The sequence below is a fragment of the Heterodontus francisci genome, chromosome 19 (genome assembly GCF_036365525.1).
Source record: "Heterodontus francisci isolate sHetFra1 chromosome 19, sHetFra1.hap1, whole genome shotgun sequence".
In the NCBI taxonomy this organism is placed as follows: domain Eukaryota; kingdom Metazoa; phylum Chordata; class Chondrichthyes; order Heterodontiformes; family Heterodontidae; genus Heterodontus; species Heterodontus francisci.
In genome coordinates, this window is record NC_090389.1 from 93,201,828 (window position 1) to 93,228,175 (window position 26,348).

Consider the following 26,348-nt stretch of genomic DNA (forward strand, 5'->3'; position numbering starts at 1 on the left):
GCCAATTATTCTCCGGAGGCAGTGAAGATGGAATTAATTGAGACGTCGCTCTTGGCTGACATACGTTGTCCAGGCCTCGCTGCCATAGAGCAAGGTACTGAGGACACAGGCTTGATACACTCGGACTTTTGTGTTCCGTGTCAGCCCGCCATTTTCCCACACTCTCTTGGCCAGTCTGGACATAGCAGAGGAAGCCTTTCCCATGCGCTTGTTGATTTCTGCATCTAGAGACAGGTTACTGGTGATAGTTGAGCCTAGGTAGGTGAACCCTTGAACCACTTCCAGAGCGTGGTCGCCAATATTGATGGATGGAGCATTTCTGACGTCCTGCCCCATGATGTTCGTTTTCTTGAGGCTGATGGTTAGGCCAAATTCATTACAAGCAGCCGCAAACCTGTCGATGAGACTCTGCAGGCACTCTTCAGTGTGAGATGTTAAAGCAGCATCGTCAGCAAAGAGGAGTTCCCTGATGAGGACTTTCCGTACTTTGGACTTCGCTCTTAGACGGGCAAGGTTGAACAACCTGGCCCCTGATCTTGTGTGGAGGAAAATTCCTTCTTCAGAGGACTTGAACGCATGTGAAAGCAGCAGGGAGAAGAAAATCCCAAAAAGTGTGGGTGCGAGAACACAGCCCTGTTTCACACCACTCAGGATAGGAAAGAGCTCTGATGAGGAGCCACCATGTTGAATTGTGCCTTTCATATTGTCATGGAATGAGGTGATGATACTTAGTAGCTTTGGTGGACATCCAATCTTTTCTAGTAGTCTGAAGAGACCACGTCTGCTGACGAGGTCAAAGGCTTTGGTGAGATCAATGAAAGCAATGTAGAGGGGCATCTGTTGTTCGCGGCATTTCTCCTGTATCTGACGAAGGGAGAACAGCATGTCAATGGTCGATCTCTCTGCACGAAAGCCACACTGTGCCTCAGGGTAGACGCGCTCGGCCAACTTCTGGAGCCTGTTTAGAGCGACTCGAGCAAAGACTTTCCCCACTATGCTGAGCAGGGAGATTCCACGGTAGTTGTTGTAGTCACCGCGGTCACCTTTGTTTTTATAGAGGGTGATGATGTTGACATCGCGCATGTCCTGAGGTACTGCTCCCTCGTCCCAGCACAGGCATAGCAGTTCATGTAGTGCTGAGTGTATAGCAGGCTTGGCACTCTTGATTATTTCAGGGGTAAAAAAAAAATCACATATAGTAGTAGATGTAAATAGTATAGGTGCATTTAAGGAGAAGCTAGATAGAAGCACGTGTGGGCGAAAGTAGTAGAAGGAAATGTTGATGACATTTGATTAAGTTAGTTGGGAGGAGGCTCGTGTGGAGCATTTACACTGGCATGGACCAGTTGGGTCAAATGGCCTGTTTCAGTGCTTACACTAAATGTAACTCGATGTAAACTGCCTGTTTCTCTTTCTCTTTTTCCTCACCCATCTCACCCCGGCCTGCTTCCCCCACCCCCAAGCGCAATCTTCCCACTGGCAAGCCAAACTGTTTATTCATTTCCCCCACCGGTGAGTGAAGCTCCCTGTCGATCCTTTATGGTTAAGTTGACAGGTTGTTGTCTTTTTGTTTTTAAAGAAATGGCACTCTTTCTTTTACTGTGTCTTCTGCGGGTGTTTCTCCTCACCACACTTTGTGCTGGTCCTCAGATGAGGGCTTTTTGGCTATTGCCAAAGTCCATAGCTGCTGTCGTTGCCATTCTGTAATCTGTCAATGAGGTATGAGTCAAGCAGGAGCTGACAGTTTCTCTGTAAGTAGTATTTAGATTTACAGTAAAAATTTCAATAAAAGCAAACCTTTTCCAAACTCAATTTGAGAGTTTCTGGGCAGGGAGAGGAGAGGCTGTCGAAATTTCCCACAGGTGGTAATTTCAGTGCTTTATAATGCACAGTAGAGCAGGCTGTGTATGGTCTGTGGAAGAGCAACCTTTCTTGGACAGTTCTCTTGATCCTTCTTTCCTCACTTACTCTTACACACATTATAACAACATTGCAGTGTTATCAATAGCATTTTATAGGGTTATATTACATAGAAATGACAAAGAAACAGCCCAATCTGTCCAACCATGTTGGTGTTTATCCTGCACTAAACCCCTCTGACTGTCCTGCACCCACAACCCTTTATAACCTTGTCCTTCAATGACCTACACAACCTATTCTTAAATACTGATGCATTCATTAACTTCTCCTGCTCTCAGTCCTGAACCTCTTACATTTAACCTTATATGTCCTCTTCTTTCAGACTGCACAATCACAGGAAACAGCTATCAAATCACCGCTATCAAATCACCCCTCAGTTTCCTCTGATCGAATGAAAGCAGTGGCAATTTTCCAAGTCTTTGTCTTTGTATTTTTTGCACGAAGCAGCATCCTGATGAATCTCTGCTAAGCGCTCTCTATCGTCTCCTTCCTATAGAGTGGAACCCAAAACTGAGCTGTGGTTTGTATCAGTGCCTTTAAGCAGCAGACAGTTAAAAACTGAAGAAAAATCTGGAGCTTAATCGGCTGTCTGGAAGAATAAATGGGCTGTTGCTCGAGGTCTAAACTTTGATTTGTCTAGTGCTTTTCATGATCTTGGAACAAAGTGTTTCACAATGTTTTATTGAAGTGTCTCAGTTGTAATGTAGGCAGACATAGTCAATTACATACAACAAAGTCCCACGAACAATGATGACAAAAATGACCAGATAACCTTAGTGGAGGGTGAGGGAGGAGCATTGACTATGCAACTATCAGGATGGTAAAAAGTAAATTTAGATGGACCTTAAATTAAAACACATGATGCTGGAAATACTCAGCAGGTCTGGCAGAACCTGTGGAGAGAGAAACAGTTAATGGTTCTGCTCTGTGACTTCATCAGAATAGATGAAAAGGTTTTGACCTGAAATGTTATCTGTTTCTCTCTCCACAGATGCTGCCAGACCTGCTGAGTGTTTCCGGCATTTCAGATATCCAGCATCTGCAGTATTTTGATTTTTTATATATTATAAAAGTCAAATTGATGAGTTGTTCTGATTGAGATGTACAACAGCTTATAATTCACCATTGTTTCAATGATCTTTGGCACCATTGGCAGAAAAGGCACTGACTTTAATCAGTGGCATTATGTTTGCTGCTTTCCATTTGATGCCTCAGGGTTAAAATTGGGCATTTTATTTTTTAAAATGATGTATTTCTTTACTTAAGTACTTCTGTGGGAGATATATTTTTAAAATTCTTTCATGGGATGTGGGCATCACTGACAAGGCCAGCATTTGTTGCCCATCCTTGACACCTGAGTGGCTTGCTAGGTCATTTCAGAGGACAGTTAAGATTCAAGCACATTGTTGTGGGTCTGGAGTGACACGTAGGCCAGACCAGGTAAGGACAGCAGATTTCCTTCCCTAAAGGACATTAGTGAACCAGATGGATTTTTTACGACATTCGATGAGAGTAATGGTGCCATAAAATTGAGACTAGCTTTCAATGCCAGATATTTATTAATTACTCAGATTTAAATTTGATGGGTGGGATTTGATTCCATGTCCCCAGGGCATTAGCCTGGGCCTCTAGATTACTAGTTCCGCAACATTACCACTATGCCACCGTCTCCGAAATCCGACAGTCATGTGATGTAATCTCTTTCAAAACCAGTCTATGGTAAGCCTTTGATAAAGTTCCCCCACCGTCTGTAGGGCTGGAGGAGCGACAGGCACGGGGCCATGGAGGGATTTGAAAACAAGGATGAGAACTTAAAATATATATTGAAGAGTTGCTTAACTGGGAGCCAATGTAGGCTAGCGAGAACTGGGGTGCTGGGCAAACAGGACTTGGTGCATTAGGATATGGGCAGCAGGGTTTGGGATGAGCTCAAGTTTATGGAGGTGACAATAAGAGGTCTTGGTGATGAAGAGGATATGGTGTCAGAAGCTCAGCTCCGTCAAACTACATGCCAAGATTGTGAACAGCCTGGTTTAGTTTCAGACAGTGCCCAGGGAGAGGAATGGAGTCAGTGGCTTAGGAACGGTGTTTGTGATGGGACTGAAGACAATAATCTTAGTCTTCCCAAGATTTAATTATTGGAAATTTCTGTTCATCCAATCCAATCAGCGTGACAGATCAGAGGTAGTGGAGGTCTCAGAGATCCGTGCGCTCCTCCAAATCTGGCCTCTTGCACATCCCCCATTTCCTTCACAACACCATTGGTGGCCGTGCCTTCAGCTGCCTGGACCCTAAGCTCAGGAGTTCCCTCCGTAAACCTCTCCACCTCTCCTCCTTTAAGTTGCTCCATAAAACCAACCTCTTCAACCAAGTTTTTAGTTACCCGTCCTAATGTTCATCAGTGTGAAATTTTGTTTTATTACACTCCTCTGAAGCACTTTGGGACATTTTACTATGTTAAAAGGTGCTAGATAAATGTAAGTTGTTGTATAAATGATGAACTGTTCAGCGGGTTTCCCTTCCCAGCTAACTTTGCTGATGCTTTGAAAGAAGTTTACAGGCTTTTTAACAAGCTATATATCCTACGCTGTAATAAATGTGGGGGAGACGGTGGCATAGTGGTAATTGACTAAAGGACACAGGATCAAATCCCTCCACAGCAGCTGGTAGAATTTAAATTCAATTAATTAATAAAAAATATGGATTGCTAACTGCGCAGAGTCATGGGAGCACCTGTATGGAGCTGGATCACAGGTGGAATCTGTCTGGGTTTTCTGTCAGGATCATTGCTGTTTACACAACTTCCTTAATTTCTTTTGGATCAGAACGTTAGTGGAACTTCTCAAAGGTATGCAGATTGAATTACGTCAGTAACCAGAGGACACATTTACGGTAATTGGCAAAAAATCGAGGGGAAATGAGAATTTCTTTTTACACAGTGAGTTGTTGTGATCTGGAATGCACTGTCTGAATGGGCGGTGGAAGCTGATTCAGTAATAACCTTCAAAAGGGAATTGGGCAAATACTTGAAGGGGAAAATTTTGCTGAGCTACAGCGAAGGTGAAGGGTCGTAGGATTAATTGGATAGCTCTTTCAAGAGCTGGCACAGGAGCGATGGACCGAATGATGACCTAAGCTGCAGGATCCAATGATTCTATAAGAGGACACTTCCAGTTAGAAAGATTAGATATGATTAGAAGGATTTATGGGTTACTGCGGTCTCTTGGAGCTTTGTTTGATTGCCATAGGGAATGAGAGAGCGTTTTGCCTGAATTTGACCTCTCTTTTATTCTGTATTTGACCCCTCTCAAGGGATTGTGTGGTACAGTGATGATTGTACCATGTCTGGATGGGGTGGGCTTGATGCACTAGATTTTTTTCCTGTCCTTTTCACGTGTTCGTTCTGCTTAATATCACGTGCCATGGTTTTATCAACAAGTCTTGTCAACACCTTTTGGAAATTAATTTAAACAATGTCGACTGTGTTTCCTTGATCAATGCACTCTTGTTATTTCCTGAAATAACTATATTTGACTGTTTACCACCACCATTTGCAACTGACGATTTTCAATCCCACTGTATATGTGGCATGATGTGAAAAATAGGCAGCAGATACATTTTTCTTGCTCCTTTAGAATCAGCCTTCTTAGTTTTTTTAAATGAATAGTTGCCCCAGTTAGATTTCCATTTGGCATTCTGTGGAATATGAAAGAGTGGCTGTTAAAGACGAGTTGTGCTGTCTCACAGTAAACCCTCACTGTCAGAAAGTGCACTCTCACAGGGCCAACAGCATCAAGATAGTAGAGATCAGAAGAAAATTGTAGATGCTGGCATCTGGAATTTCTCATGAAAGCTGGCAAACGTGACCGATTACATTCTTCCTCTATTCTTGCCATTTTTATTGCCTTAAAAGGACTCACTTCTCTGTTTCCAATTCTGCCAGAGACATTACACTGAAATGTCAACCTACTTTTTGTGCAGATGCTAATGGATCTGTTGTTTTTATTTTTGTTTCCGCTGTATTAGTCAATTGCCTGTGGAATTGCACACAGATAATCAAAATCAAGTGTAATCTTTAGATGAAGTGTTGTTACTGAGCAGGCGATAGTAAGCGTGGAGGTGCAATTCAGTCTCATTTTAAAGTTGTCCACTGTGCCCTTATTTTTCTATTGCCATTATAAATCTTTATACCTGCATTTAGAATTGAAAATGTATGTGTAAGAAGCAACGACATATTTTTATGGGAGTGAGACAACTCCATAAGGCAGAGATAATAGTTTAAAGTGCCAGAAGGATAAAACTTTCTGATTTTGGAATACTTTGTTTCGTATTTGTTGGTTCATTTTGCATGTGTATAAATCTATTTCTTATAGTAAATTTAATTCATCATGATCTGGATGGTTTGACCTTGTGGTGGTCTGCTGATCAAATCAGGAGAGTGTAATGTGTATTCCATAAGTTCCTGGTGTGAAATTTCTTTGTAAAGAGTATTAATTCATCCTGCACAGTGCTGATCTGTTCAATTCATGCATAATGTTACAAATTTTGGTTTATATGAGGCCTGAATCAGGCTGCACAAAGTGTCTTGTTGCTGTGAACATGCAAAAGAGGGTTTGAAGGCTTGATAGTCATAGATTCATAGAAAGTTTAAGGCACAGAAAGAGGCCACTTGGCCATTCATGTCTGTGCCGGCCAAAAAACGATCCATCCATTCTAATCCCACCTTCCAGCATTTGGTCCATAGCCCTGCAGGTTATGGCACTTGAGGTGCATATTCAGACTCTTTTTGAATGAGTTGAGGGTTTCTGCCTCGACTACCCTTTCAGGCAGAGAGTTCCAGCTGAGGTAAGTTTTTTAGTTTCAATACTTAGCAGCAGAGCACTTACTGTGTGTGTCAGGCCCGACCCAACCTGAGCCGAGCCAAGACGACCTGAGCCCGAACGCCGTACCGGAACATGGACACACCGTCGGGTTCGGGTCGGGTAGAAGGCCTCTAACTCACAGTTTTGTACATTTCAATCTGATCTCCCCTCAGCCTTCTCTCTTCCAAGGAGAACAACCCCAGCCTATCCAGTCTTTCCTCAGCTGCATTTGTCCAGTCCTGGCAACATCTTCGTAAATCTCCTCTGTGCCCTCTCTAGTGCAATTATGTCCTTTCTGTTATGAGGTGACCAGAACTGCACACACTACTCAAGTTGTGGCCTAACCAATGAGTTATACAGTTCCAGCATAACCTCCCTGCTCATATTCTATACCTCAACTAATAAAGGAAAGGATTCCATATTCCTTCTTAACCACCTTATCGACCTGTCCTGCTACCTTCAGGGATCTGTGGACATTCACTCCAAGGTCCCTCACTTCCTCCACACATCTCAGTATTTTCCCATTAATCGTGTATTCCTTTGCCTTGTTTGACCTCCCCAAATGCATCACCTCACACTTATCCAAGTTGAATTCCATTTGTCACTTTTCTGCCCATCTGACCAGATCATCAATATCTTCCTGCAGCCTACAGCTATCCTCCTCGCTATCTACCACACAGCCAATCTTCTTGTCGTTTGCAAACTTCTTGATCGTGCCCCCTGCATTTCTGTCCAAATAGTTATTATATGCCACAAAAAGCAGGGACCCAGTACTGAGCCCTGAGGAACGCCACTGGAAGCAGCCCTCCAATCGCAACACCTGTCAACAATTACCCTTTGTTTACTGCCACTAATCCAATTTTGTATCCACCTTTCTGCATTTCCCTGCATCCCATGGGATTTTATTTATTTATTTTATAATTTTTTTTTAACCATTCTGGAGTGTTTCTGGTCTGCTGTTGGTCTTCTTTAGTGTTATGACCGAGGCAGGAGGAGTGAATTGTTTATCTTAGTTCCACTTCTGTACGGGTCACAACATGTATTTAAATTTTTTCCCACTTATCAATATGGTCAATCATAGACTCTATTTTTATCCCAGAATAAAATCACACCAACTAGGTTTCTTTCATAAACAAGAAAGTTATCAGTTTATTATAAACAAGTCTTAACCAGTAATGAAGTAAAGCATAAACACACAGATTGAAATATTAAAGTTACCTTTTTACCTTAGCCCCTCACTCATACACACACCGGTTAACCAGAAAAACAAAGGGATTATTGTTTTTAGAGCTCTATTACAGCCAAAAAAACACAAAGGCTGAATACTTGCTCATTCTTGAAGAAACAGCAGATGAGATATGCTGTGTTCAAAATCTGGCATACAGTGTGGCTTCTGCGTACACGTAGAAGGGTCACTGGAATCTTTTAGAACAGTTCTTTTCAGACAGCCTGGAGAATTAATTTAGCAGGCTTTTCTTCAAAGACAGGAGACGAGATGACTTGACACACTGGACTTCTCAGGGTTTTTTAGTGGGGTGCTGGAAAGCTGAGCTGGGTTGTGGTCTTCTCTCCATCCTTGGGATTTCTTTACTTGGCAGTTCTCTCCCTTTTTATGCAGTTCAGCCCTAACTCAATACAATTGAAAAGCAAGATTGACAACAGGTCAAACTTTTGACCTCTTTCAATCTTGACCTGTCACTTCTTTGTAAACAACTTCTCCAGGTGTCCAAAGTTCTCTGTTGTTTATTGAGCTGGAAGTCAGGCGGTTTCCCAGAAAGGCTTGATTACCTCACAACACCTCTCAGTGCCCCTTTTAAAAAAACATTTCCAGGGACTGTTTTTCAAAGTCAGGTGGCCTTTATATGACCCCCTTTGAAAAGCCCAAAGTTTAACATTTCTTCAATCTTTCAAAGAAATGGCTGACCAACTAAATGCATGCTTTGGTTCTATTTTCACAAAGGAGGACACAAATATCATACCAGAAATGTTAGGGAACACAGGGTTTAGTGAGAGGGAGGAACTGAAGGAAATCAGTATTAGTAGAGAAATGGTGTTGGGGAAATTGTTGGGATTGAAGGTCGATAAATCCCCAGGGCCTGATAATCCCAGAGTACTTAAGGAAGTGGCCCTCGAAATAGTGGATGCATTGGTGGTCATCTTCCAAGATTCTATAGACTCTGGAGCAGTTCCTACAGATTGGAGGGTAGCTAATGTAACCCAACTATTTAAAAAGGGAGGTAGAGAGAAAACAAAATTATAGACCAGTCAGCCTGACGTCGCTGGTGGGGAAAATTCTAGAGTCCATTATCAAAGATTTTATAGCAGAGCACTTGGAGAACAGTGGTAGAATGGGACAGAATCAGCATGGATTTACGAAAGGGAAATCATGCTTGAAAAATCTACTAGAATTCTTTGAGGATGTAACTAGTAGAGTTGATAAGGGGGAGCCAATGGATGTGGTTTATTTGGACTTTCAGAAGGCTTTCGACAAAGTCCGATATCAGAGTTTAGCGTGTAAAATTAAAGCGCATGGGATTGGGAGTAGTGTATTGCGATGGATGGAAAATTGGTTGGCGGACAGTAAACAAAGAGTAGGGATAAATGGGTCTTTTACCGAATGGCAAGCAGTGACTAGTGGGGTAACGCAGGGATCGGTGCTAGGACCCCAGCTATTCACAATATATATTAATGATTTAGATGAGGGAACTAAATGTAATATCTCCAGATTTGCAGATGACACAAAACTGGGTGGGAGGGTGAGTTGTGAGGAGGATGCAGAGAGGCTTCAGGGTGATTTGGACAAGTTGAGTGAGTGGGCAAATGCATGGCAGATGCAGTATAATGTGGATAAATGTGAGGTTATCTATTTTGGTAGCAAAAACAGGAAGGCAGATTGTTATCTGAACAGCTATAAACTGAGAGAGGGGAATATGCAGCGAGATCTGGGTGTTCTCGTACACTAGTCACTGAAGGTAAGCATGCAGGTGCAACAGGCGGTAAAAAAGGCAAATGGTATGTTGGCCTTCATAGTGAGAGGATTCGAGTACAGGAGCAGGGATGTCTTGCTGCAATTATACAGGGCCTTGCTGAGGCCACACCTGGAATATTGTGTGCAGTATTGGTCTCCTTATCTGAGGAAGGATGTTCTTACTATAGATGGAGTGCAGCGAAGGTTTACCATACTGATTCCTGGGATGGTGGGACTGACGTATGAGGAGAGATTGAGTCGATTAGGATTATATTTGCTGGAGTTCAGAAGAGTGAAGGGGAATCTCATGGAAACCTATAAAATTCTAACAGGACTTGACAGGGTAGATGCAGGAAGGATGTTCCCGATGGTGAGGAGTCCAGAACCAGAGGTCATAGTCTAAGGATACGGGGTAAACCTTTCAAGACTGAGATGAGAAATTTCTTCACCCAGAGAGTTGTGAGCCTGTGGAATTTGCTACCACAGAAAGCAGTTGAGGCCAAAACATTGTATGTTTTCAAGCAGGAGTTAGATATAGCTGTTGGGTCTAAAGGGATCAAAGGGTATGGGGCAAAAGCGGGAGCAGGTTACTGAGTTGGATGATCAGCCATGATCATAATGAATGGCGGAGCAGGCTCGAAGGGCTGAATCGCCTACTCCTGCTCCTATTTTCTATGTTTCTATGACCTGTCCTGCTACCTTCAGAGATCTGTGGAATTCACTCCAAGGTTCCTCGCTTCCTGTACACCTCTCAGTATTTACCCATTAATTGTGTATTCCTTTGCCTTGTTGACCTCCCCAAATGCATCACCTCACACTTGTCCGAGTTGGATTCTATTTGCCACTTTTTGCCCATCTGACCAGACCATCAATATCTTCCTGCAGGCTACAGCTATCCTCCTCACTACCTACCACATGGCCAATCTTTGTGTCGTCCGCAAACTACTTGATCATGCTCCCTACATTTATGTCCAAATAGTTTAATCTTTTTTTTTCTTTCTTTTTGGGCCTCCTTATCTTGAGAGACAATGGATACGCGCCTGGAGGTGGTCAGTGGTTTGTGAAGCAGCGCCTGGAGTGGCTATAAAGGCCAATTCTGGAGTGACAGGCTCTTCCACAGGTGCTGCAGAGAAATTTGTTTGTCGGGGCTGTTGCACAGTTGGCTCTCCTCTTGCGCCTCTGTCTTTTTTCCTGCCAACTACTAAGTCTCTTCGACTCGCCACAATTTAGCCCCGTCTTTATGGCTGCCCGCCAGCTCTGGCGAATGCTGGCAACTGACTCCCACGACTTGTGATCAATGTCACACGATTTCATGTCCCGTTTGCAGACGTCTTTATAGCGGAGACATGGACGGCCGGTGGGTCTGATACCAGTGGCGAGCTCGCTGTACAATGTGTCTTTGGGGATCCTGCCATCTTCCATGCGGCTCACATGGCCAAGCCATCTCAAGCGCCGCTGACTCAGTAGTGTGTATAAGCTGGGGGTGTTGGCCGCTTCAAGGACTTCTGTGTTGGAGATATAGTCCTGCCACCTGATGCCAAGTATTCTCCGAAGGCAGCGAAGATGGAATGAATTGAGACGTCGCTCTTGGCTGGCATACGTTGTCCAGGCCTCGCTGCCGTAGAGCAAGGTACTGAGGACACAGGCCTGATACACTTGGACTTTTGTGTTCCGTGTCAGTGCGCCATTTTCCCACACTCTCTTGGCCAGTCTGGACATAGCAGTGGAAGCCTTACCCATACGCTTGTTGATTTCTGCATCTAGAGACAGGTTACTGGTGATAGTTGAGCCTAGGTAGGTGAACTCTTGAACCACTTCCAGAGCGTGGTCGCCAATATTGATGGATGGAGCATTTCTGACGTCCCGCCCCATGATGTTCGTTTTCTTGAGGCTGATGGTTAGGCCAAATTCATTGCAGGCAGCCGCAAACCTGTCGATGAGACTCTGCAGGCACTCTTCAGTGTGAGATGTTAAAGCAGCATCGTCAGCAAAGTGGAGTTCTCTGATGAGGACTTTCCGTACTTTGGACTTCGCTCTTAGACGGGCAAGGTTGAACAACCTGCCCCCTGATCTTGTGTGGAGGAAAATTCCTTCTTCAGAGGATTTGAACGCATGTGAAAGCAGCAGGGAGAAGAAAATCCCAAAAAGTGTGGGTGCGAGAACACAGCCCTGTTTCACACCACTCAGGATAGGAAAGGGCTTGATCATGCTCCCTACATTTATGTCCAAATAGTTTAATATATACCACAAAAAGCAGGGGACCCAGTACTGAGCCCTGCGGAACGCCACTGGAAACAGCCCTCCAGTCACTAAAACACCTGTCAACAATTACCTTTTGTTTCCTTCCTCTGAACCGATTTTGTATCCACCTTTCTGCATTTCCCTGGATCCCATGGGATTTTATTTTTTTAACCAGTCTGCCATGTGGGACATTGTCAAAAGCCTTGCTAAAATCCATGTAGACCACATCAACTGCACTACCCTCATCTATATTGCTGGTTACTTTTTCAAAAAATTCAATCAAGTTGGTCAAACAAGATCTTCCCTTAACAAATCCATGCTGACTATCCTTGATTAACCTGTGCCTTTCTAAGTGACAGTTTATCCGGTCTCTCAGAATAGATTCCAATAATTTGCCCACTACTGAGGTTAGTCTGACTGGCCGATAATTATTCGGTCTATCCTTCACTCCCTTTTTAAACAGCGGTACAACGTTAGCAGTTCTCCAATCCTCCGGCACCACACCTGTATCCAGTGAGGGCTGGAAAATGAGGGTCAGACCCTCTGCTATTTCCTCTCTTGCTTCTTTTAACAGCCTAGGGTACATTTCATCCGGCCCTGGTGATTTATCAACTTTCAAGGATGCTAATCTCATTAATACTTCCTCTCTCCCTATATTTATCACATCCAATACTTCACACTCTTCCTCCTTAACTACAATATCTGCATCGTCCCCCTCTTTTGTGAAGACAGACGCAAAGTACTGATTAAGAACCATACCAACATCTTCTGCCCCTACACATAGGTTACCTTTATGGTCTTTTATGGGTCCTACTCTCTCCTTAGTTATCCTCTGACTCTTCATGTATTGAACATCTCTGGGTTCACCTTGATTTTGCTTGCCAATATTCTTTCATGCCCTCTTTTTCTTTCCTAATTTCACCCCTCCACTTTCTATACTCCTCTCAGCTTTCTGTAGTATTGAGTTCTCTGTGTCGGACATAAGCTTTCCTTTTCTGCCTTATCTTACCCTGTAGGCTCCTTGACATCCATGGGGCTCTAGATATGGCTGTCTTACCCTTTTTCATTGTGGGAACATGTTTACTCTGAAACCCTTGAATCTCCCCTTTGAATGCCTCCCACTGTTCTGACACTGATTTACCTTCAAGTCGCTGTTTCCAGTCCACTTTGGCTAAATCACTCCTCAGTTTAGTAAAATTGGCCTTGCCCCAATTGAGAACTCCTTGTTTTCCATAATTATGTTAAAACTGACTGAATTATGATCACTACCACCAAAATGCTCTTGCACTGCTACCCCTTCCACCTACTCATCTTCATTTCCTAAAACTAAGTCTTCGAAAATGGTTCAGTGGGTGACAGACTTCAGTTACGTGGATAGATTGCAGAAGCTGGGGCTGTTTGCCTTGGAGAAGAGAAGGTTGAGAGGAGATTTGATCGAGGTGTTCAAAATCATGAAGGGTCTGGACAGAATAGATAGGGAGAAACTGTTCCAATTAGCAGAGGGATCCAGAACCAGATGACACCTATTTAAGGTGATTGGCAAAAGAAGCAGAGGCGACATGAGGAAAAACCATTTTATACAGCGAGTTTAGGATCGGGAATGCATTGCCTGAGAGTGTGGTGGAGACAGATTCAATTGTGGCTTTCAAAAGGGAATTGGATAATTATCTGAAGACACAAAATTTGCAGGGCTACAGGGAAAAGGCAAGGTAGTGGGGCTCGGTAAGTTGATCTTGCAGAGTGCCGCCAGGGGCAAAATGGGCCAAATGGTGGCCTCCTGTGCTGTAACAATTCTATGATTATGTTTTATTTGTTTGTTATGTAAGCTGTACCAGCTTTAAAACGCGTGGTTAATTGTGGTGGGTATGACTTTTTGGAAACTACTGTTTAGTGGGCCTCACAGCCAAACTGAGGCCTTGTTTAAAATTGTAATTCAACACCAAATGCTCGTCATTCTGCAGGGGTGATACTAAAATAGCAGTTGAAGGAGCTTTTAAATGTCAGGGCAAATCCCTACACAACCTGAGGTCTAACCAGGATTTCATGGATCTGGTGCAGGCATGCCCTTACTTTGTAGGAATTTATTTTCAATATTTTTAAAAATACTTCTGCAGATTTTTGTTCTGCTTTTCGTGATGAGGAATGGTCGAGTTCGAAATGGAACACTGATTCATGCACCCGGTGCCAGAATCAAATATCATCAGGTAAAGTACAATTGTAAGATGTAGAGTAAAGCCCCCATTACATAACGTAAGCAATAGGAGCAGGAGTAGGCCATTCGGCCCCTCGAGCCTGCTCTGCCATTTAATGAGATCACGGCTGATCTGATTGTGCCCTTAACTTCATTTTCCTGCCTCCCCCCCCCCCCGCCCCCCCCGTAACGCTTGACTCCCTTGTAGATGAAAAATCTGTCTAACTCAGCCTTGTATATATTCAATTACCCAGCATTCGCTGCCGACTGGGGGAGAGAATTCCAAAGGCTAACAACCCACCGAGAGAAGAAATTCCTCCTCATCTCTCTTAAATGGGAGACCCCTTGTTCTGAAACCCTGCCCCCTAGTTCTAGGTTCCCACATGAGAGGAAATATACAAACATATGAACTAGGAGTAGGCCCCTCGAGCCTGCTCCGCCATTCAGTAAGTTCATGGCTGAACTGATTACTCCACATTTCCACCTACCCCCGATAACCTTTCACCGCCTTTCTTATCAAGAATCTATCTACCTCTGCGTTAAAAATATTGAAAGACTCTGCTTCCACCACCTTTTGAGGAAGAGAATTCCAAAGACTCACGACCTGCTGAGTAAAAGAATTTCTCCTCATCTCTGTCTTAAGTGGGCGACCCCTTATTTTTAAGCAGTGACCCCTAGTTCTAGATTCTCCCACAAGAGGAAACATCCTTTCCACATCCACCCTGTCAAGACCCCTCAGGATCTTATACGTTTCAATCAAGTTGCCTCTTACTCTTAAATTCCAGCGGATACAAGCTTAGCCTGTCCAACCTTTCCTCAGAAGACAGCCTGACCATTGCAAGTATTAGTCTAGTAAACCTTCTCTGTGCTGCCTCCAATGCATTTACCTCCCTCTTTAAATAAGGAGAGCAATACTGTACACAGTACTCCAGATGTGGTCTCACCAATGCCCTGTAAAGATGAAGCTACTTTTGTATTCAATTCCCCTCGCGATAAACGATAACATTCCATTAGCTTTTCTAATTATGTGCTGTACCTTTTGCGATTCATGCACTAGGATATCCAGATCCCTCTGCATCTCAGAGCTCTGCAATCTCTCACCCTTTAGATAAATGCTTTTTTTTTTCTTTCTGCCAAAGTGGACAATTTCCTACTTTCCCACATTATGTTCCATTTGCCAGGTCTTTGCCCACTCACTTAACCTATCTTGTATCCCTTTGTAGCCCCCTTATGTCCTCTTCACAAGTTACTTTCCTATCTATCTTTGTGTCATCGGCAAATTTAGCAACCATACCTTTGGTCCCTTCATCTAAGTCATTTATATAATTTGTATAAAGTTGAGGCCCCAGCACAGCTCCCTGTAGCACACCACACGTTACATTTTGCCAACCAGAAAATGAAGCATTTATGCCAACTCTGTTTCCTGTTAGCTAGCCAATCTTCTATCCATGCCAATATGTTACCCCTTACATCATGAGATTTTATTTTCTGCAATAACCTTTGATGTGGCACCTTTTCAAATGCCTTCTGGAAATCTAAATACAATACATCCACCGGTTCCCCTTTATCCACAGCACATGTAACTCCCTCAAAGAACTCCAATCAATTGGTTAAACATGATTTCCCTTTCACAAAACCATGTTGACTCTGCCTGATTACCTTGAATTTTTCTAAATGCCCTGCTATAACCTCTTTAATAATAGCTTCTAATATTTTCCTTAAGACAGATGTTAAGCTAGCTGGCCTGTAGTTTCCTGCTTTCTTTCTCCCTCCCTTTTGAATAAAGTTACGTTCGCTATTTTCCAATCTAACGGAACCTTACCTGAATCTAGGGAATTTTGGAAAACTAAAACTAACACAGCAACTATCTCACTTGCAACTTCTTTTAACACTGTAGGATGAAGTCCATCAGGATCTGGGGACTTGTCAGCCGGCAGCTCCAACAATTTGTTCAGTACCACTTCCCTGGTGATTGTAATTTTCTTGAGTTCCTCTCTCCCTTCCATTTCATGACTTACAGCGAATGCTGGCATGTTACTTGTATCCTCAATAGTGAAGACCGATACAAATAACCTGTTCAATTCATCTGCTATCTCCTTATTATCCATTATTAATTCCCCTGCATTTTTGTGTTCTTTCCAATCTTCTGACCTTCCCATTTTTGCACAATTATATGCTTTTTCTTTTAAGTTTGATACTATCTTTAACTGTTTTAGTTAACCACAGGGAGTGGGTCCCAACTTTGGAATTTTTCTTTCCTGTTGAAATGTATCTATTCTGTGTATTTGAAATATCCCCTTAAATGTCTGCCACTGCATCTCTATTGAACTATCCCTTAACCTAATATGCCAGTTCACTTTAGCTCGCTCTACTTTTATGCCCTCATAATTGCCCTTATTTAAGTTTAAAGTACTAGTCTTGGACCCTCTCTTCTCTGCCTCAAACTGAATGTAAAATTCAATCATATTATGATCGCTGCTACCTAGGGGTGCCTTAACTATGAGGTCATTAATTAATCCTAGCTTGTTGCACAATACCAGGTCTAGTATAGCCAGCTCTCTGGTTGGCTCCAGAACATATTGTTCCAAGAAATTATCCCGAAAACATTCTATGTACTCCTCATCTAGGCTACCTCTGCCCATCTGATTTTTCTAGTCTATATGTAGGTTAAAATCCCCCATAATTACCTTTCTGACAAGCTGCCATTATTTCTTCCTTTATACCCTGTCCTACAGTGTGGTTAATGTTAGGTGGCCTGTACACCACTCCCACAAGCGACATCTTGCCTTTATGATTTCTCATCTCTACCCAAACTGCTTCTACATCCATGAACATGGCAAACACGTCTGCAATAAATGTTTGCGGCTCGAAGAGCATCGGCTGAGAGTCATTGAATTGGAGTCCGAGCTGTAGACACTGCAACACATCAGGGAGGGGGACTTAGGTCATCCCTCTCTATTGCACTAATACCATCATTAATTAACAGAGCTACCCCTCCAACTTTTCCTATCTTCCTGTCCTTCCTAAATACCATGTACCCATCAGTATTCAGGCCCTAATTGATGTCATCCTGCAGCCATGTCTCTAATGCCAACTGCTGAACAAAGAACAGTACAGCACAGGAACAGGCCATTCGGCCCTCCAAGCCTGCGCCAATCTTGATGCCTGCCTAAACTAACACCTTCTGCACTTCCGGGGCCCATATCTCTCTCTTCCCATCCTATTCATGTATTTGTCAAGCTGTCTCTTAAACGTCGTTATCGTATCTGCTTCCACCACCTCCCCTGGCAGCAAGTTCCAGGCACTCACCACCCTCTTCTATTTGTGCTCTCAGTTCATCTGTTTTTCGAATGCTATGTGGATTCAGATGCAGAGCCTTTAGTTTTGTCCTTTTATTATTTTTGTAACCTCTAGCCTTATCTGTTGATTTACTTGTAGATTTGTATGCTCTGTCCCTTCCTGTCACAGTCTGTTTATTATTTCCCATATTAATACCTTTCTCTCTTGCCTTGTCTCTACTCCTTGATTTACCATATCTTCCCAAATTTGATCCCTTGTCCGCACTATTCAGTTTAAAACCCTCCACTTCCTAGTTATGTGGCTCTCCAGAACACTGGCCCCAGCATGGTTCAGGTTTCGACTGTCCAAACGGTACTGCCATCACTTTCCCCAATACTGGTGCCAGTGCCCCACAAACCTGAACCTACTTCGACCACACCAGTCTTTGAGCCACGCATTAATTTCTCTAATCTTATTTGCCCTGTGCCAATTTGCACGTGGCTCAGGTAATAATCCAGAGATTACCTTTGAGGTTCTGCTTAATTTGGTGCCTAACACCTCATACTGACTATGTAGAACCTCTTTCCTTGTCCTGCCTATGTCATTGGTAACTACATGGACCACGACGACTAGATCCTCCCCCTTCCACTGTAAGTTCCACTCCACACCGTGCAGATGTCCCGAGCCCTGGCACAGGGCAGGCAACACAGCCGTTTGGGCTCTTGCTCTTTGCTGCAGAGAACAGTGTCAATCCCCCTCACTATACTGTCCCCTGCTACCACTGCATTCCTTTTTTCTCCCTCCACTTGAATGGCTTCCTGTACCATGGTGCCATGATGAAGTTGCTCATCCACCCTGCAGCCCCCACTCTCATCCAAACAAGCTGAAAGAACCTCAAACCTGTTGGACAATTGCAAAGGCTGAGATTCCTGCACTCCTGCCCTCTGGGTCCCCTTACCTGCATCAACTACAGACACACTCTCCTGTCCCTGGCCACTGACCAAATCAGAAGACCCTATCCTAAGGGGTGTCACTGCCTCCTGGTACAAAATATCCAGGTAACTTTCTCCCTCCCTGATGTACTGCAGTGTCTGCAGCTCAGCCTCCAGTTCAATTACCCTGAGCCGAAGCTCTTCAAGCCACCAACACTTACTGCAGACGTGTTTGCCCTGGATCACACTGACATCCAGGAGCTCCCACATGCTACAGCTGTGGCACATCACCTGTCCTGCCATCCTTAATGTGTTTTAATTAAATACATTATTTTATTTTCCTTTTTTAAAATATATTTTTTTAAGCTTACCACTAGTTCCTTTACTATTTTAAATGTTAGGATTAGAATGGACTTTAATCACTTACCAGATACTCACCAAACAGATAGCTTCTTCTCCAACCAATCACCTACCTGCTTGCCTGTGATGTCACACTTGATTTTCTTAAACAAGCTCTTTCCACTGAACAGAGGACCCGGCAGAGGACAGGTTACGAGATAGAACAGATGGGACAGCCTCTCCCAGAACCCGGCGCTCTTTTCGATGCGGCCTCTCCCAGAACCCGGCGCTCTTTTCGATGCGGCCTCTCCCAGAACCCGGCGCTCTTTTCGATGCGGCCTCTCCCAGAACCCGGCGCTCTTTTCGATGCGGCCTCTCCCAGAACCCGGCGCTCTTTTCAGTGAAGCCTCTCCCCGCTCTTTTCGAGGAGACCCCTCCCCGCTCTTTTCGATGCGGCCTCTCCCCGCTCTTTTCGAGGAGACCCCTCCCCGATCTTTTCGATGCGGCCTCTCCCCGCTCTTTTCGATGCGGCCTCTCCCCGCTCTTTTCGAGGAGACCCCTCCCCGCTCTTTTCGAGGAGACCCCTCCCCGCTCTTTTCGATGCGGCCTCTCCCCGCTCTTTTCGATGCGGCCTCTCCCCGCTCTTTTCGATGCGGCCTGTCCCCGCTCTTTTCGATGCGGCCTGTCCCCGCTCTTTTCGAGGAGGCCTCTCCCCGCTCTTTTCGACGAGGCCTCTCCCCGCTCTTTTCGACGAGGCCTCTCCCCGCTCTTTTCGAGGAGGCCTCTCCCCGCTCTTTTCGAGGAGGCCTCTGCCCGCTCTTTTCGAGGAGGCCTCTGCCCGCTCTTTTCATTGAAGCCTCTCCCCGCTCTTTTCGATGCGGCCTCTCCCCGCTCTTTTCGATGCGGCCTCTGCCCGCTCTTTGCGAGGCGGCCTCTGCCCGCTCTTTTCGAGGAGGCCTCTCCCCGCTCTATTCGATGCGGCCTCTGCCCGCTGTTTTCGAGGAGGCCTGTCCCCGCTCTTTTCGATGCGGCCTCTCCCCGCTCTTTTCGATGCGGCCTCTCCCCGCTCTTTTCGATGCGGCCTCTCCCCGCTCTTTTCGATGCGGCCTCTGCCCGCTCTTTGCAAGGCGGCCTCTGCCCGCACTTTTCAAGGCGGCCTCTCCCCGCTCTTTCCGAGGAGGCCTCTCCCCGCTCTTTTCGATGCGGCCTCTCCCCGCTCTTTCCGAGGAGACCCCTCCCCGCTCTTTTCGATGCGGCCTCTCCCCGCTCTTTTCAAGGCGGCCTCTCCCCGCTCTTTCCGAGGAGGCCTCTCCCCGCTCTTTTCGATGCGGCCTCTCCCCGCTCTTTTCGAGGAGACCCCTCCCCGCTCTTTTCGATGCGGCCTGACCCCGCTCTGTTCGAGGAGGCCTCTCCCCGCTCTGTTCGATGCGGCCTCTCCCCACTCTTTTCGATGCGGCTTCTCCCCGCTCTTTTCGAGGAGGCCTCTGCCCGCTCTTTTCGATGCGGCCTGTCCCCGCTCTTTTCGAGGAGGCCTCTCCCCGCTCTGTTCGATGCGTCCTCTCCCCACTCTTTTCGATGCGGCCTCTCCCCGCTCTTTTCGAGGAGGCCGCTGCCCGCTCTTTTCGAGGAGGCCTCTGCCCGCTCTTTTCGATGCGGCCTGTCCCCGCTCTTTTCGATGCGGCCCCTCCCCGCTCTTTTTGATGCGGCCTTTCGATGCGACCTGTCTCCGCTCTTTTCGATGCGGCCTCTGCCCGCTCTTTTCGATGTGGCCTCTGCCCGCTCTTTTCGATGTGGCCTCTGCCCGCTCTTTTCGATGCGGCCTCTGCCCGCTCTTTTCGATGCGGCCTCTGCCCGCTCTTTTCAATGCGGCCTGTCCCCGCTCTTTTCGATGCGGCCTATGCCCGCTCTTTTCGATGCGGCCTCTCCCCGCCCTTTTCGAGGAGGCCTCTCCCCACTCTTTTTGAGGAGGCCTCTGCCCGCTCTTTTCGAGGAGGCCTCCGCCCGCTCTTTTCGAGGAGGCCTCCGCCCGCTCTTTTCAGTGAAGCCTCTCCCCGCTCTTTTCGATGCGGCCTCTCCCCGCTCTTTTCGATGCGGCCTCTGCCCGCTCTTTGCAAGGCAGCCTCTGCCCGCTCTTTTCAAGGCGGCCTCTCCCCGCTCTTTTCGAGGAGGCCTCTCCCCGCTCTTTTCGATGCGGCCTCTCCCCGCTCTTTTCGAGGAGACCCCTCCCCGCTCTTTTCGATGCGGCCTCTCCCCGCTCTTTTCGAAGCGGCCTCTGCACGCTCTTTTCGATGCGGCCTCTGCCCGCTCTTTTCGATGCGGCCTCTGCCCGCTCTTTTCGATGCGGCCTCTCCCCGCTCTTTTCGATGCGGCCTCTGCCCGCTCTTTGCAGGGCAGCCTCTGCCCGCTCTTTTCAAGGCGGCCTCTCCCCGCTCTTTTCGAGGAGGCCTCTCCCCACTCTTTTCGATGCGGCCTCTCCCCGCTCTTTTCGATGCGGCCTCTCCCCGCTCTTTTCGAGGAGGCCTCTCCCTGCTCTTTTCAAGGCGGCCTCTCCCCGCTCTTTTCGAGGAGGCCTCTCCCCGCTCTTTTCGATGCGGCCTCTCCCCGCTCTTTTCGAGGAGAGCCCTCCCCGCTCTTTTCGATGCGGCCTCTCCCCGCTCTTTTCGATGCGGCCTCTCCCCGCTCTTTTCGATGCGGCCTCTCCCCGCTCTTTTCGATGCGGCCTCTCCCCGCTCTTTTCGATGCGGCCTCTCCCCGCTCTTTTCGATGCGGCCTCTCCCCGCTCTTTTCGAAGAGGCCTCTCCCCGCTCTTTTCGATGCGGCCTCTCCCCGCTCTTTTCGATGCGGCCTCTCCCCGCTCTTTTCGATGCGGCCTCTGCCCGCTCTTTTCGAGGAGGCCTCTGCCCGCTCTTTTCGATGCGGCCTCCCCCCGCTCTTTTCGATGCGGCCTCTCCCCGCTCTTTTCGATGCGGCCTCTCCCCGCTCTTTTCGATGCGGCCTCTGCCCGCTCTTTTCGAGGAGGCCTCTGCCCGCTCTTTTCGATGCGGCCTCCCCCCGCTCTTTTCGATGCGGCCTCTCCCCGCTCTTTGCAAGGCAGCCTCTGCCCGCTCTTTTCAAGGCGGCCTCTCCCCGCTCTTTTCGATGCGGCCTCTCCCCGCTCTTTTCGAAGAGGCCTCTCCCCGCTCTTTTCGATGCGGCCTCTCCCCGCTCTTTTCGATGCGGCCTCTGCCCGCTCTTTTCGAGGAGGCCTCTGCCCGCTCTTTTCGATGCGGCCTCTCCCCGCTCTTTTCGATGCGGCCTCTCCCCGCTCTTTTCGATGCGGCCTCTGCCCGCTCTTTTCGATGCGGCCTCTGCCCGCTCTTTTCGAGGAGGCCTCTGCCCGCTCTTTTCGAGGAGGCCTCTGCCCGCTCTTTTCGATGCGACCCCTGCCCGCTCTTTTCGAGGAGGCCTCTGCCCGCTCTTTTCGAGGAGGCCTGTCCCCGCTCTTTTCGATGCGGCTTCTCCCCGCTCTTTTCGATGCGGCCTCTCCCCGCTCTTTTCGATGCGGCCTCTCCCCGCTCTTTTCGATGCGGCCTCTGCCCGCTCTTTGCGAGGCGGCCTCTGCCTGCACTTTTCGATGCGGCCTCTCCCCGCTCTATTCGAGGAGGCCTCTGCCCGCTCTTTTCGATGCGGCCTCTGCCCGCTCTTTTCGTTGCGTCTCTGCACGCTCTTTTCGATGCGGCCTCTGCCCGCTCTTTTCGATGCGGCCTCTGCCCGCTCTTTTCGAGGAGGCCTCTCCCCGCTCTTTTCGATGCGGCCTCTCCCCGCTCTTTTCGATGCGGCCTCTGCCCGCTCTTTTCGATGCGGCCTCTGCCCGCTCTTTTCGATGCGGCCTCTGCCCGCTCTTTTCGTTGCGTCTCTGCACGCTCTTTTCGAGGAGGCCTCTCCCCGCTCTTTTCAATGCGGCCTGTCCCCGCTCTTTTCGATGCGGCCACTGCCCGCTCTTTTCGATGCGGCCTGACCCCGCTCTGTTCGAGGAGGCCTCTCCCCGCTCTGTTCGATGCGGCCTCTCCCCACTCTTTTCGATGCGGCTTCTCCCCGCTCTTTTCAAGGAGGCCTCTGCCCGCTCTTTTCGATGCGGCCTGTCCCCGCTCTTTTCGAGGAGGCCTCTCCCCGCTCTGTTCGATGCGTCCTCTCCCCACTCTTTTCGATGCGGGCTCTCCCCGCTCTTTTCGAGGAGGCCGCTGCCCGCTCTTTTCGAGGAGGCCTCTGCCCGCTCTTTTCGATGCGGCCTGTCCCCGCTCTTTTCGATGCGGCCCCTCCCCGCTCTTTTTGATGCGGCCTTTCGATGCGACCTGTCTCCGCTCTTTTCGATGCGGCCTCTCCCCACTCTTTTCGATGCGGCTTCTCCCCGCTCTTTTCGAGGAGGCCTCTGCCCGCTCTTTTCGATGCGGCCTGTCCCCGCTCTTTTCGAGGAGGCCTCTCCCCGCTCTGTTCGATGCGTCCTCTCCCCACTCTTTTCGATGCGGCCTCTCCCCGCTCTTTTCGAGGAGGCCGCTGCCCGCTCTTTTCGAGGAGGCCTCTGCCCGCTCTTTTCGATGCGGCCTGTCCCCGCTCTTTTCGATGCGGCCCCTCCCCGCTCTTTTTGATGCGGCCTTTCGATGCGACCTGTCTCCGCTCTTTTCGATGCGGCCTCTGCCCGCTCTTTTCGATGTGGCCTCTGCCCGCTCTTTTCGATGTGGCCTCTGCCCGCTCTTTTCGATGCGGCCTCTGCCCGCTCTTTTCAATGCGGCCTGACCCCGCTCTTTTCGATGCGGCCTATGCCCGCTCTTTTCGATGCGGCCTCTCCCCGCCCTTTTCGAGGAGGCCTCTCCCCACTCTTTTTGAGGAGGCCTCTGCCCGCTCTTTTCGAGGAGGCCTCCGCCCGCTCTTTTCGAGGAGGCCTCCGCCCGCTCTTTTCAGTGAAGCCTCTCCCCGCTCTTTTCGATGCGGCCTCTGCCCGCTCTTTTCGATGCGGCCTCTGCCCGCTCTTTTCGATGCGGCCTCTCCCCGCTCTTTTCGATGCGGCCTCTGCCCGCTCTTTGCAGGGCAGCCTCTGCCCGCTCTTTTCGAGGAGGCCTCTCCCCACTCTTTTCGATGCGGCCTCTCCCCGCTCTTTTCGATGCGGCCTCTCCCCGCTCTTTTCGAGGAGGCCTCTCCCTGCTCTTTTCAAGGCGGCCTCTCCCCGCTCTTTTCGAGGAGGCCTCTCCCCGCTCTTTTCGATGCGTCCTCTCCCCGCTCTTTTCGAGGAGAGCCCTCCCCGCTCTTTTCGATGCGGCCTCTCCCCGCTCTTTTCGATGCGGCCTCTCCCCGCTCTTTTCGATGCGGCCTCTCCCCGCTCTTTTCGATGCGGCCTCTCCCCGCTCTTTTCGATGCGGCCTCTCCCCGCTCTTTTCGAAGAGGCCTCTCCCCGCTCTTTTCGATGCGGCCTCTCCCCGCTCTTTTCGATGCGGCCTCTCCCCGCTCTTTTCGAGGAGGCCTCTGCCCGCTCTTTTCGATGCGGCCTCCCCCCGCTCTTTTCGATGCGGCCTCTCCCCGCTCTTTTCGATGCGGCCTCTGCCCGCTCTTTGCAAGGCAGCCTCTGCCCGCTCTTTTCAAGGCGGCCTCTCCCCGCTCTTTTCGAGGAGGCCTCTCCCCGCTCTTTTCGATGCGGCCTCTCCCCGCTCTTTTCGAGGAGACCCCTCCCCGCTCTTTTCGATGCGGCCTCTCCCCGCTCTTTTCGAAGCGGCCTCTGCACGCTCTTTTCGATGCGGCCTCTGCCCGCTCTTTTCGATGCGGCCTCTGCCCGCTCTTTTCGATGCGGCCTCTCCCCGCTCTTTTCGATGCGGCCTCTGCCCGCTCTTTGCAGGGCAGCCTCTGCCCGCTCTTTTCAAGGCGGCCTCTCCCCGCTCTTTTCGAGGAGGCCTCTCCCCACTCTTTTCGATGCGGCCTCTCCCCGCTCTTTTCGATGCGGCCTCTCCCCGCTCTTTTCGAGGAGGCCTCTCCCCGCTCTTTTCAAGGCGGCCTCTCCCCGCTCTTTTCGAGGAGGCCTCTCCCCGCTCTTTTCGATGCGGCCTCTCCCCGCTCTTTTCGAGGAGAGCCCTCCCCGCTCTTTTCGATGCGGCCTCTCCCCGCTCTTTTCGATGCGGCCTCTCCCCGCTCTTTTCGATGCGGCCTCTCCCCGCTCTTTTCGATGCGGCCTCTCCCCGCTCTTTTCGATGCGGCCTCTCCCCGCTCTTTTCGATGCGGCCTCTCCCCGCTCTTTTCGAAGAGGCCTCTCCCCGCTCTTTTCGATGCGGCCTCTCCCCGCTCTTTTCGATGCGGCCTCTCCCCGCTCTTTTCGAGGAGGCCTCTGCCCGCTCTTTTCGAGGAGGCCTCTGCCCGCTCTTTTCGATGCGGCCTCCCCCCGCTCTTTTCGATGCGGCCTCTCCCCGCTCTTTTCGATGCGGCCTCTCCCCGCTCTTTTCGATGCGGCCTCTGCCCGCTCTTTTCGAGGAGGCCTCTGCCCGCTCTTTTCGATGCGGCCTCCCCCCGCTCTTTTCGATGCGGCCTCTCCCCGCTCTTTGCAAGGCAGCCTCTGCCCGCTCTTTTCAAGGCGGCCTCTCCCCGCTCTTTTCGATGCGGCCTCTCCCCGCTCTTTTCGAAGAGGCCTCTCCCCGCTCTTTTCGATGCGGCCTCTCCCCGCTCTTTTCGATGCGGCCTCTGCCCGCTCTTTTCGAGGAGGCCTCTGCCCGCTCTTTTCGATGCGGCCTCTCCCCGCTCTTTTCGATGCGGCCTCTCCCCGCTCTTTTCGATGCGGCCTCTGCCCGCTCTTTTCGATGCGGCCTCTGCCCGCTCTTTTCGAGGAGGCCTCTGCCCGCTCTTTTCGAGGAGGCCTCTGCCCGCTCTTTTCGAGGAGGCCTCTGCCCGCTCTTTTCGAGGAGGCCTGTCCCCGCTCTTTTCGATGCGGCTTCTCCCCGCTCTTTTCGATGCGGCCTCTCCCCGCTCTTTTCGATGCGGCCTCTCCCCGCTCTTTTCGATGCGGCCTCTGCCCGCTCTTTGCGAGGCGGCCTCTGCCTGCACTTTTCGATGCGGCCTCTCCCCGCTCTATTCGAGGAGGCCTCTGCCCGCTCTTTTCGATGCGGCCTCTGCCCGCTCTTTTCGTTGCGTCTCTGCACGCTCTTTTCGATGCGGCCTCTGCCCGCTCTTTTCGATGCGGCCTCTGCCCGCTCTTTTCGAGGAGGCCTCTCCCCGCTCTTTTCGAGGAGGCCTCTCCCCGCTCTTTTCGATGCGGCCTCTGCCCGCTCTTTTCGATGCGGCCTCTGCCCGCTCTTTTCGATGCGGCCTCTGCCCGCTCTTTTCGTTGCGTCTCTGCACGCTCTTTTCGAGGAGGCCTCTCCCCGCTCTTTTCGATGCGGCCTGTCCCCGCTCTTTTCGATGCGGCCACTGCCCGCTCTTTTCGATGCGGCCTGACCCCGCTCTGTTCGAGGAGGCCTCTCCCCGCTCTGTTCGATGCGGCCTCTCCCCACTCTTTTCGATGCGGCTTCTCCCCGCTCTTTTCGAGGAGGCCTCTGCCCGCTCTTTTCGATGCGGCCTGTCCCCGCTCTTTTCGAGGAGGCCTCTCCCCGCTCTGTTCGATGCGT

At 49.1% G+C, this 26,348-nt stretch overlaps 1 protein-coding gene across 6 annotated transcripts in view; it reads left to right on the forward strand.

Moving 5' to 3' along the window:
* LOC137380312 (6-phosphofructo-2-kinase/fructose-2,6-bisphosphatase 4-like) overlaps positions 1 to 26,348 on the forward strand; it is a 447,018-nt gene that overhangs the window by 65,581 nt on the left and 355,089 nt on the right. Inside the window, exon 2 of one of the 6 annotated variants that reach the window (XM_068052234.1) lies at positions 2,243 to 2,440. The exons of 4 other annotated variants lie outside the window; for them this stretch is intronic. The gene's annotated coding sequence lies outside the window, so the exon portion shown is untranslated. Of the gene's footprint in view, positions 1 to 2,242; positions 2,441 to 4,766; positions 4,813 to 26,348 lie in introns of those variants that run through there. One more of the 6 variants, XM_068052236.1, reaches the window with a different exon arrangement.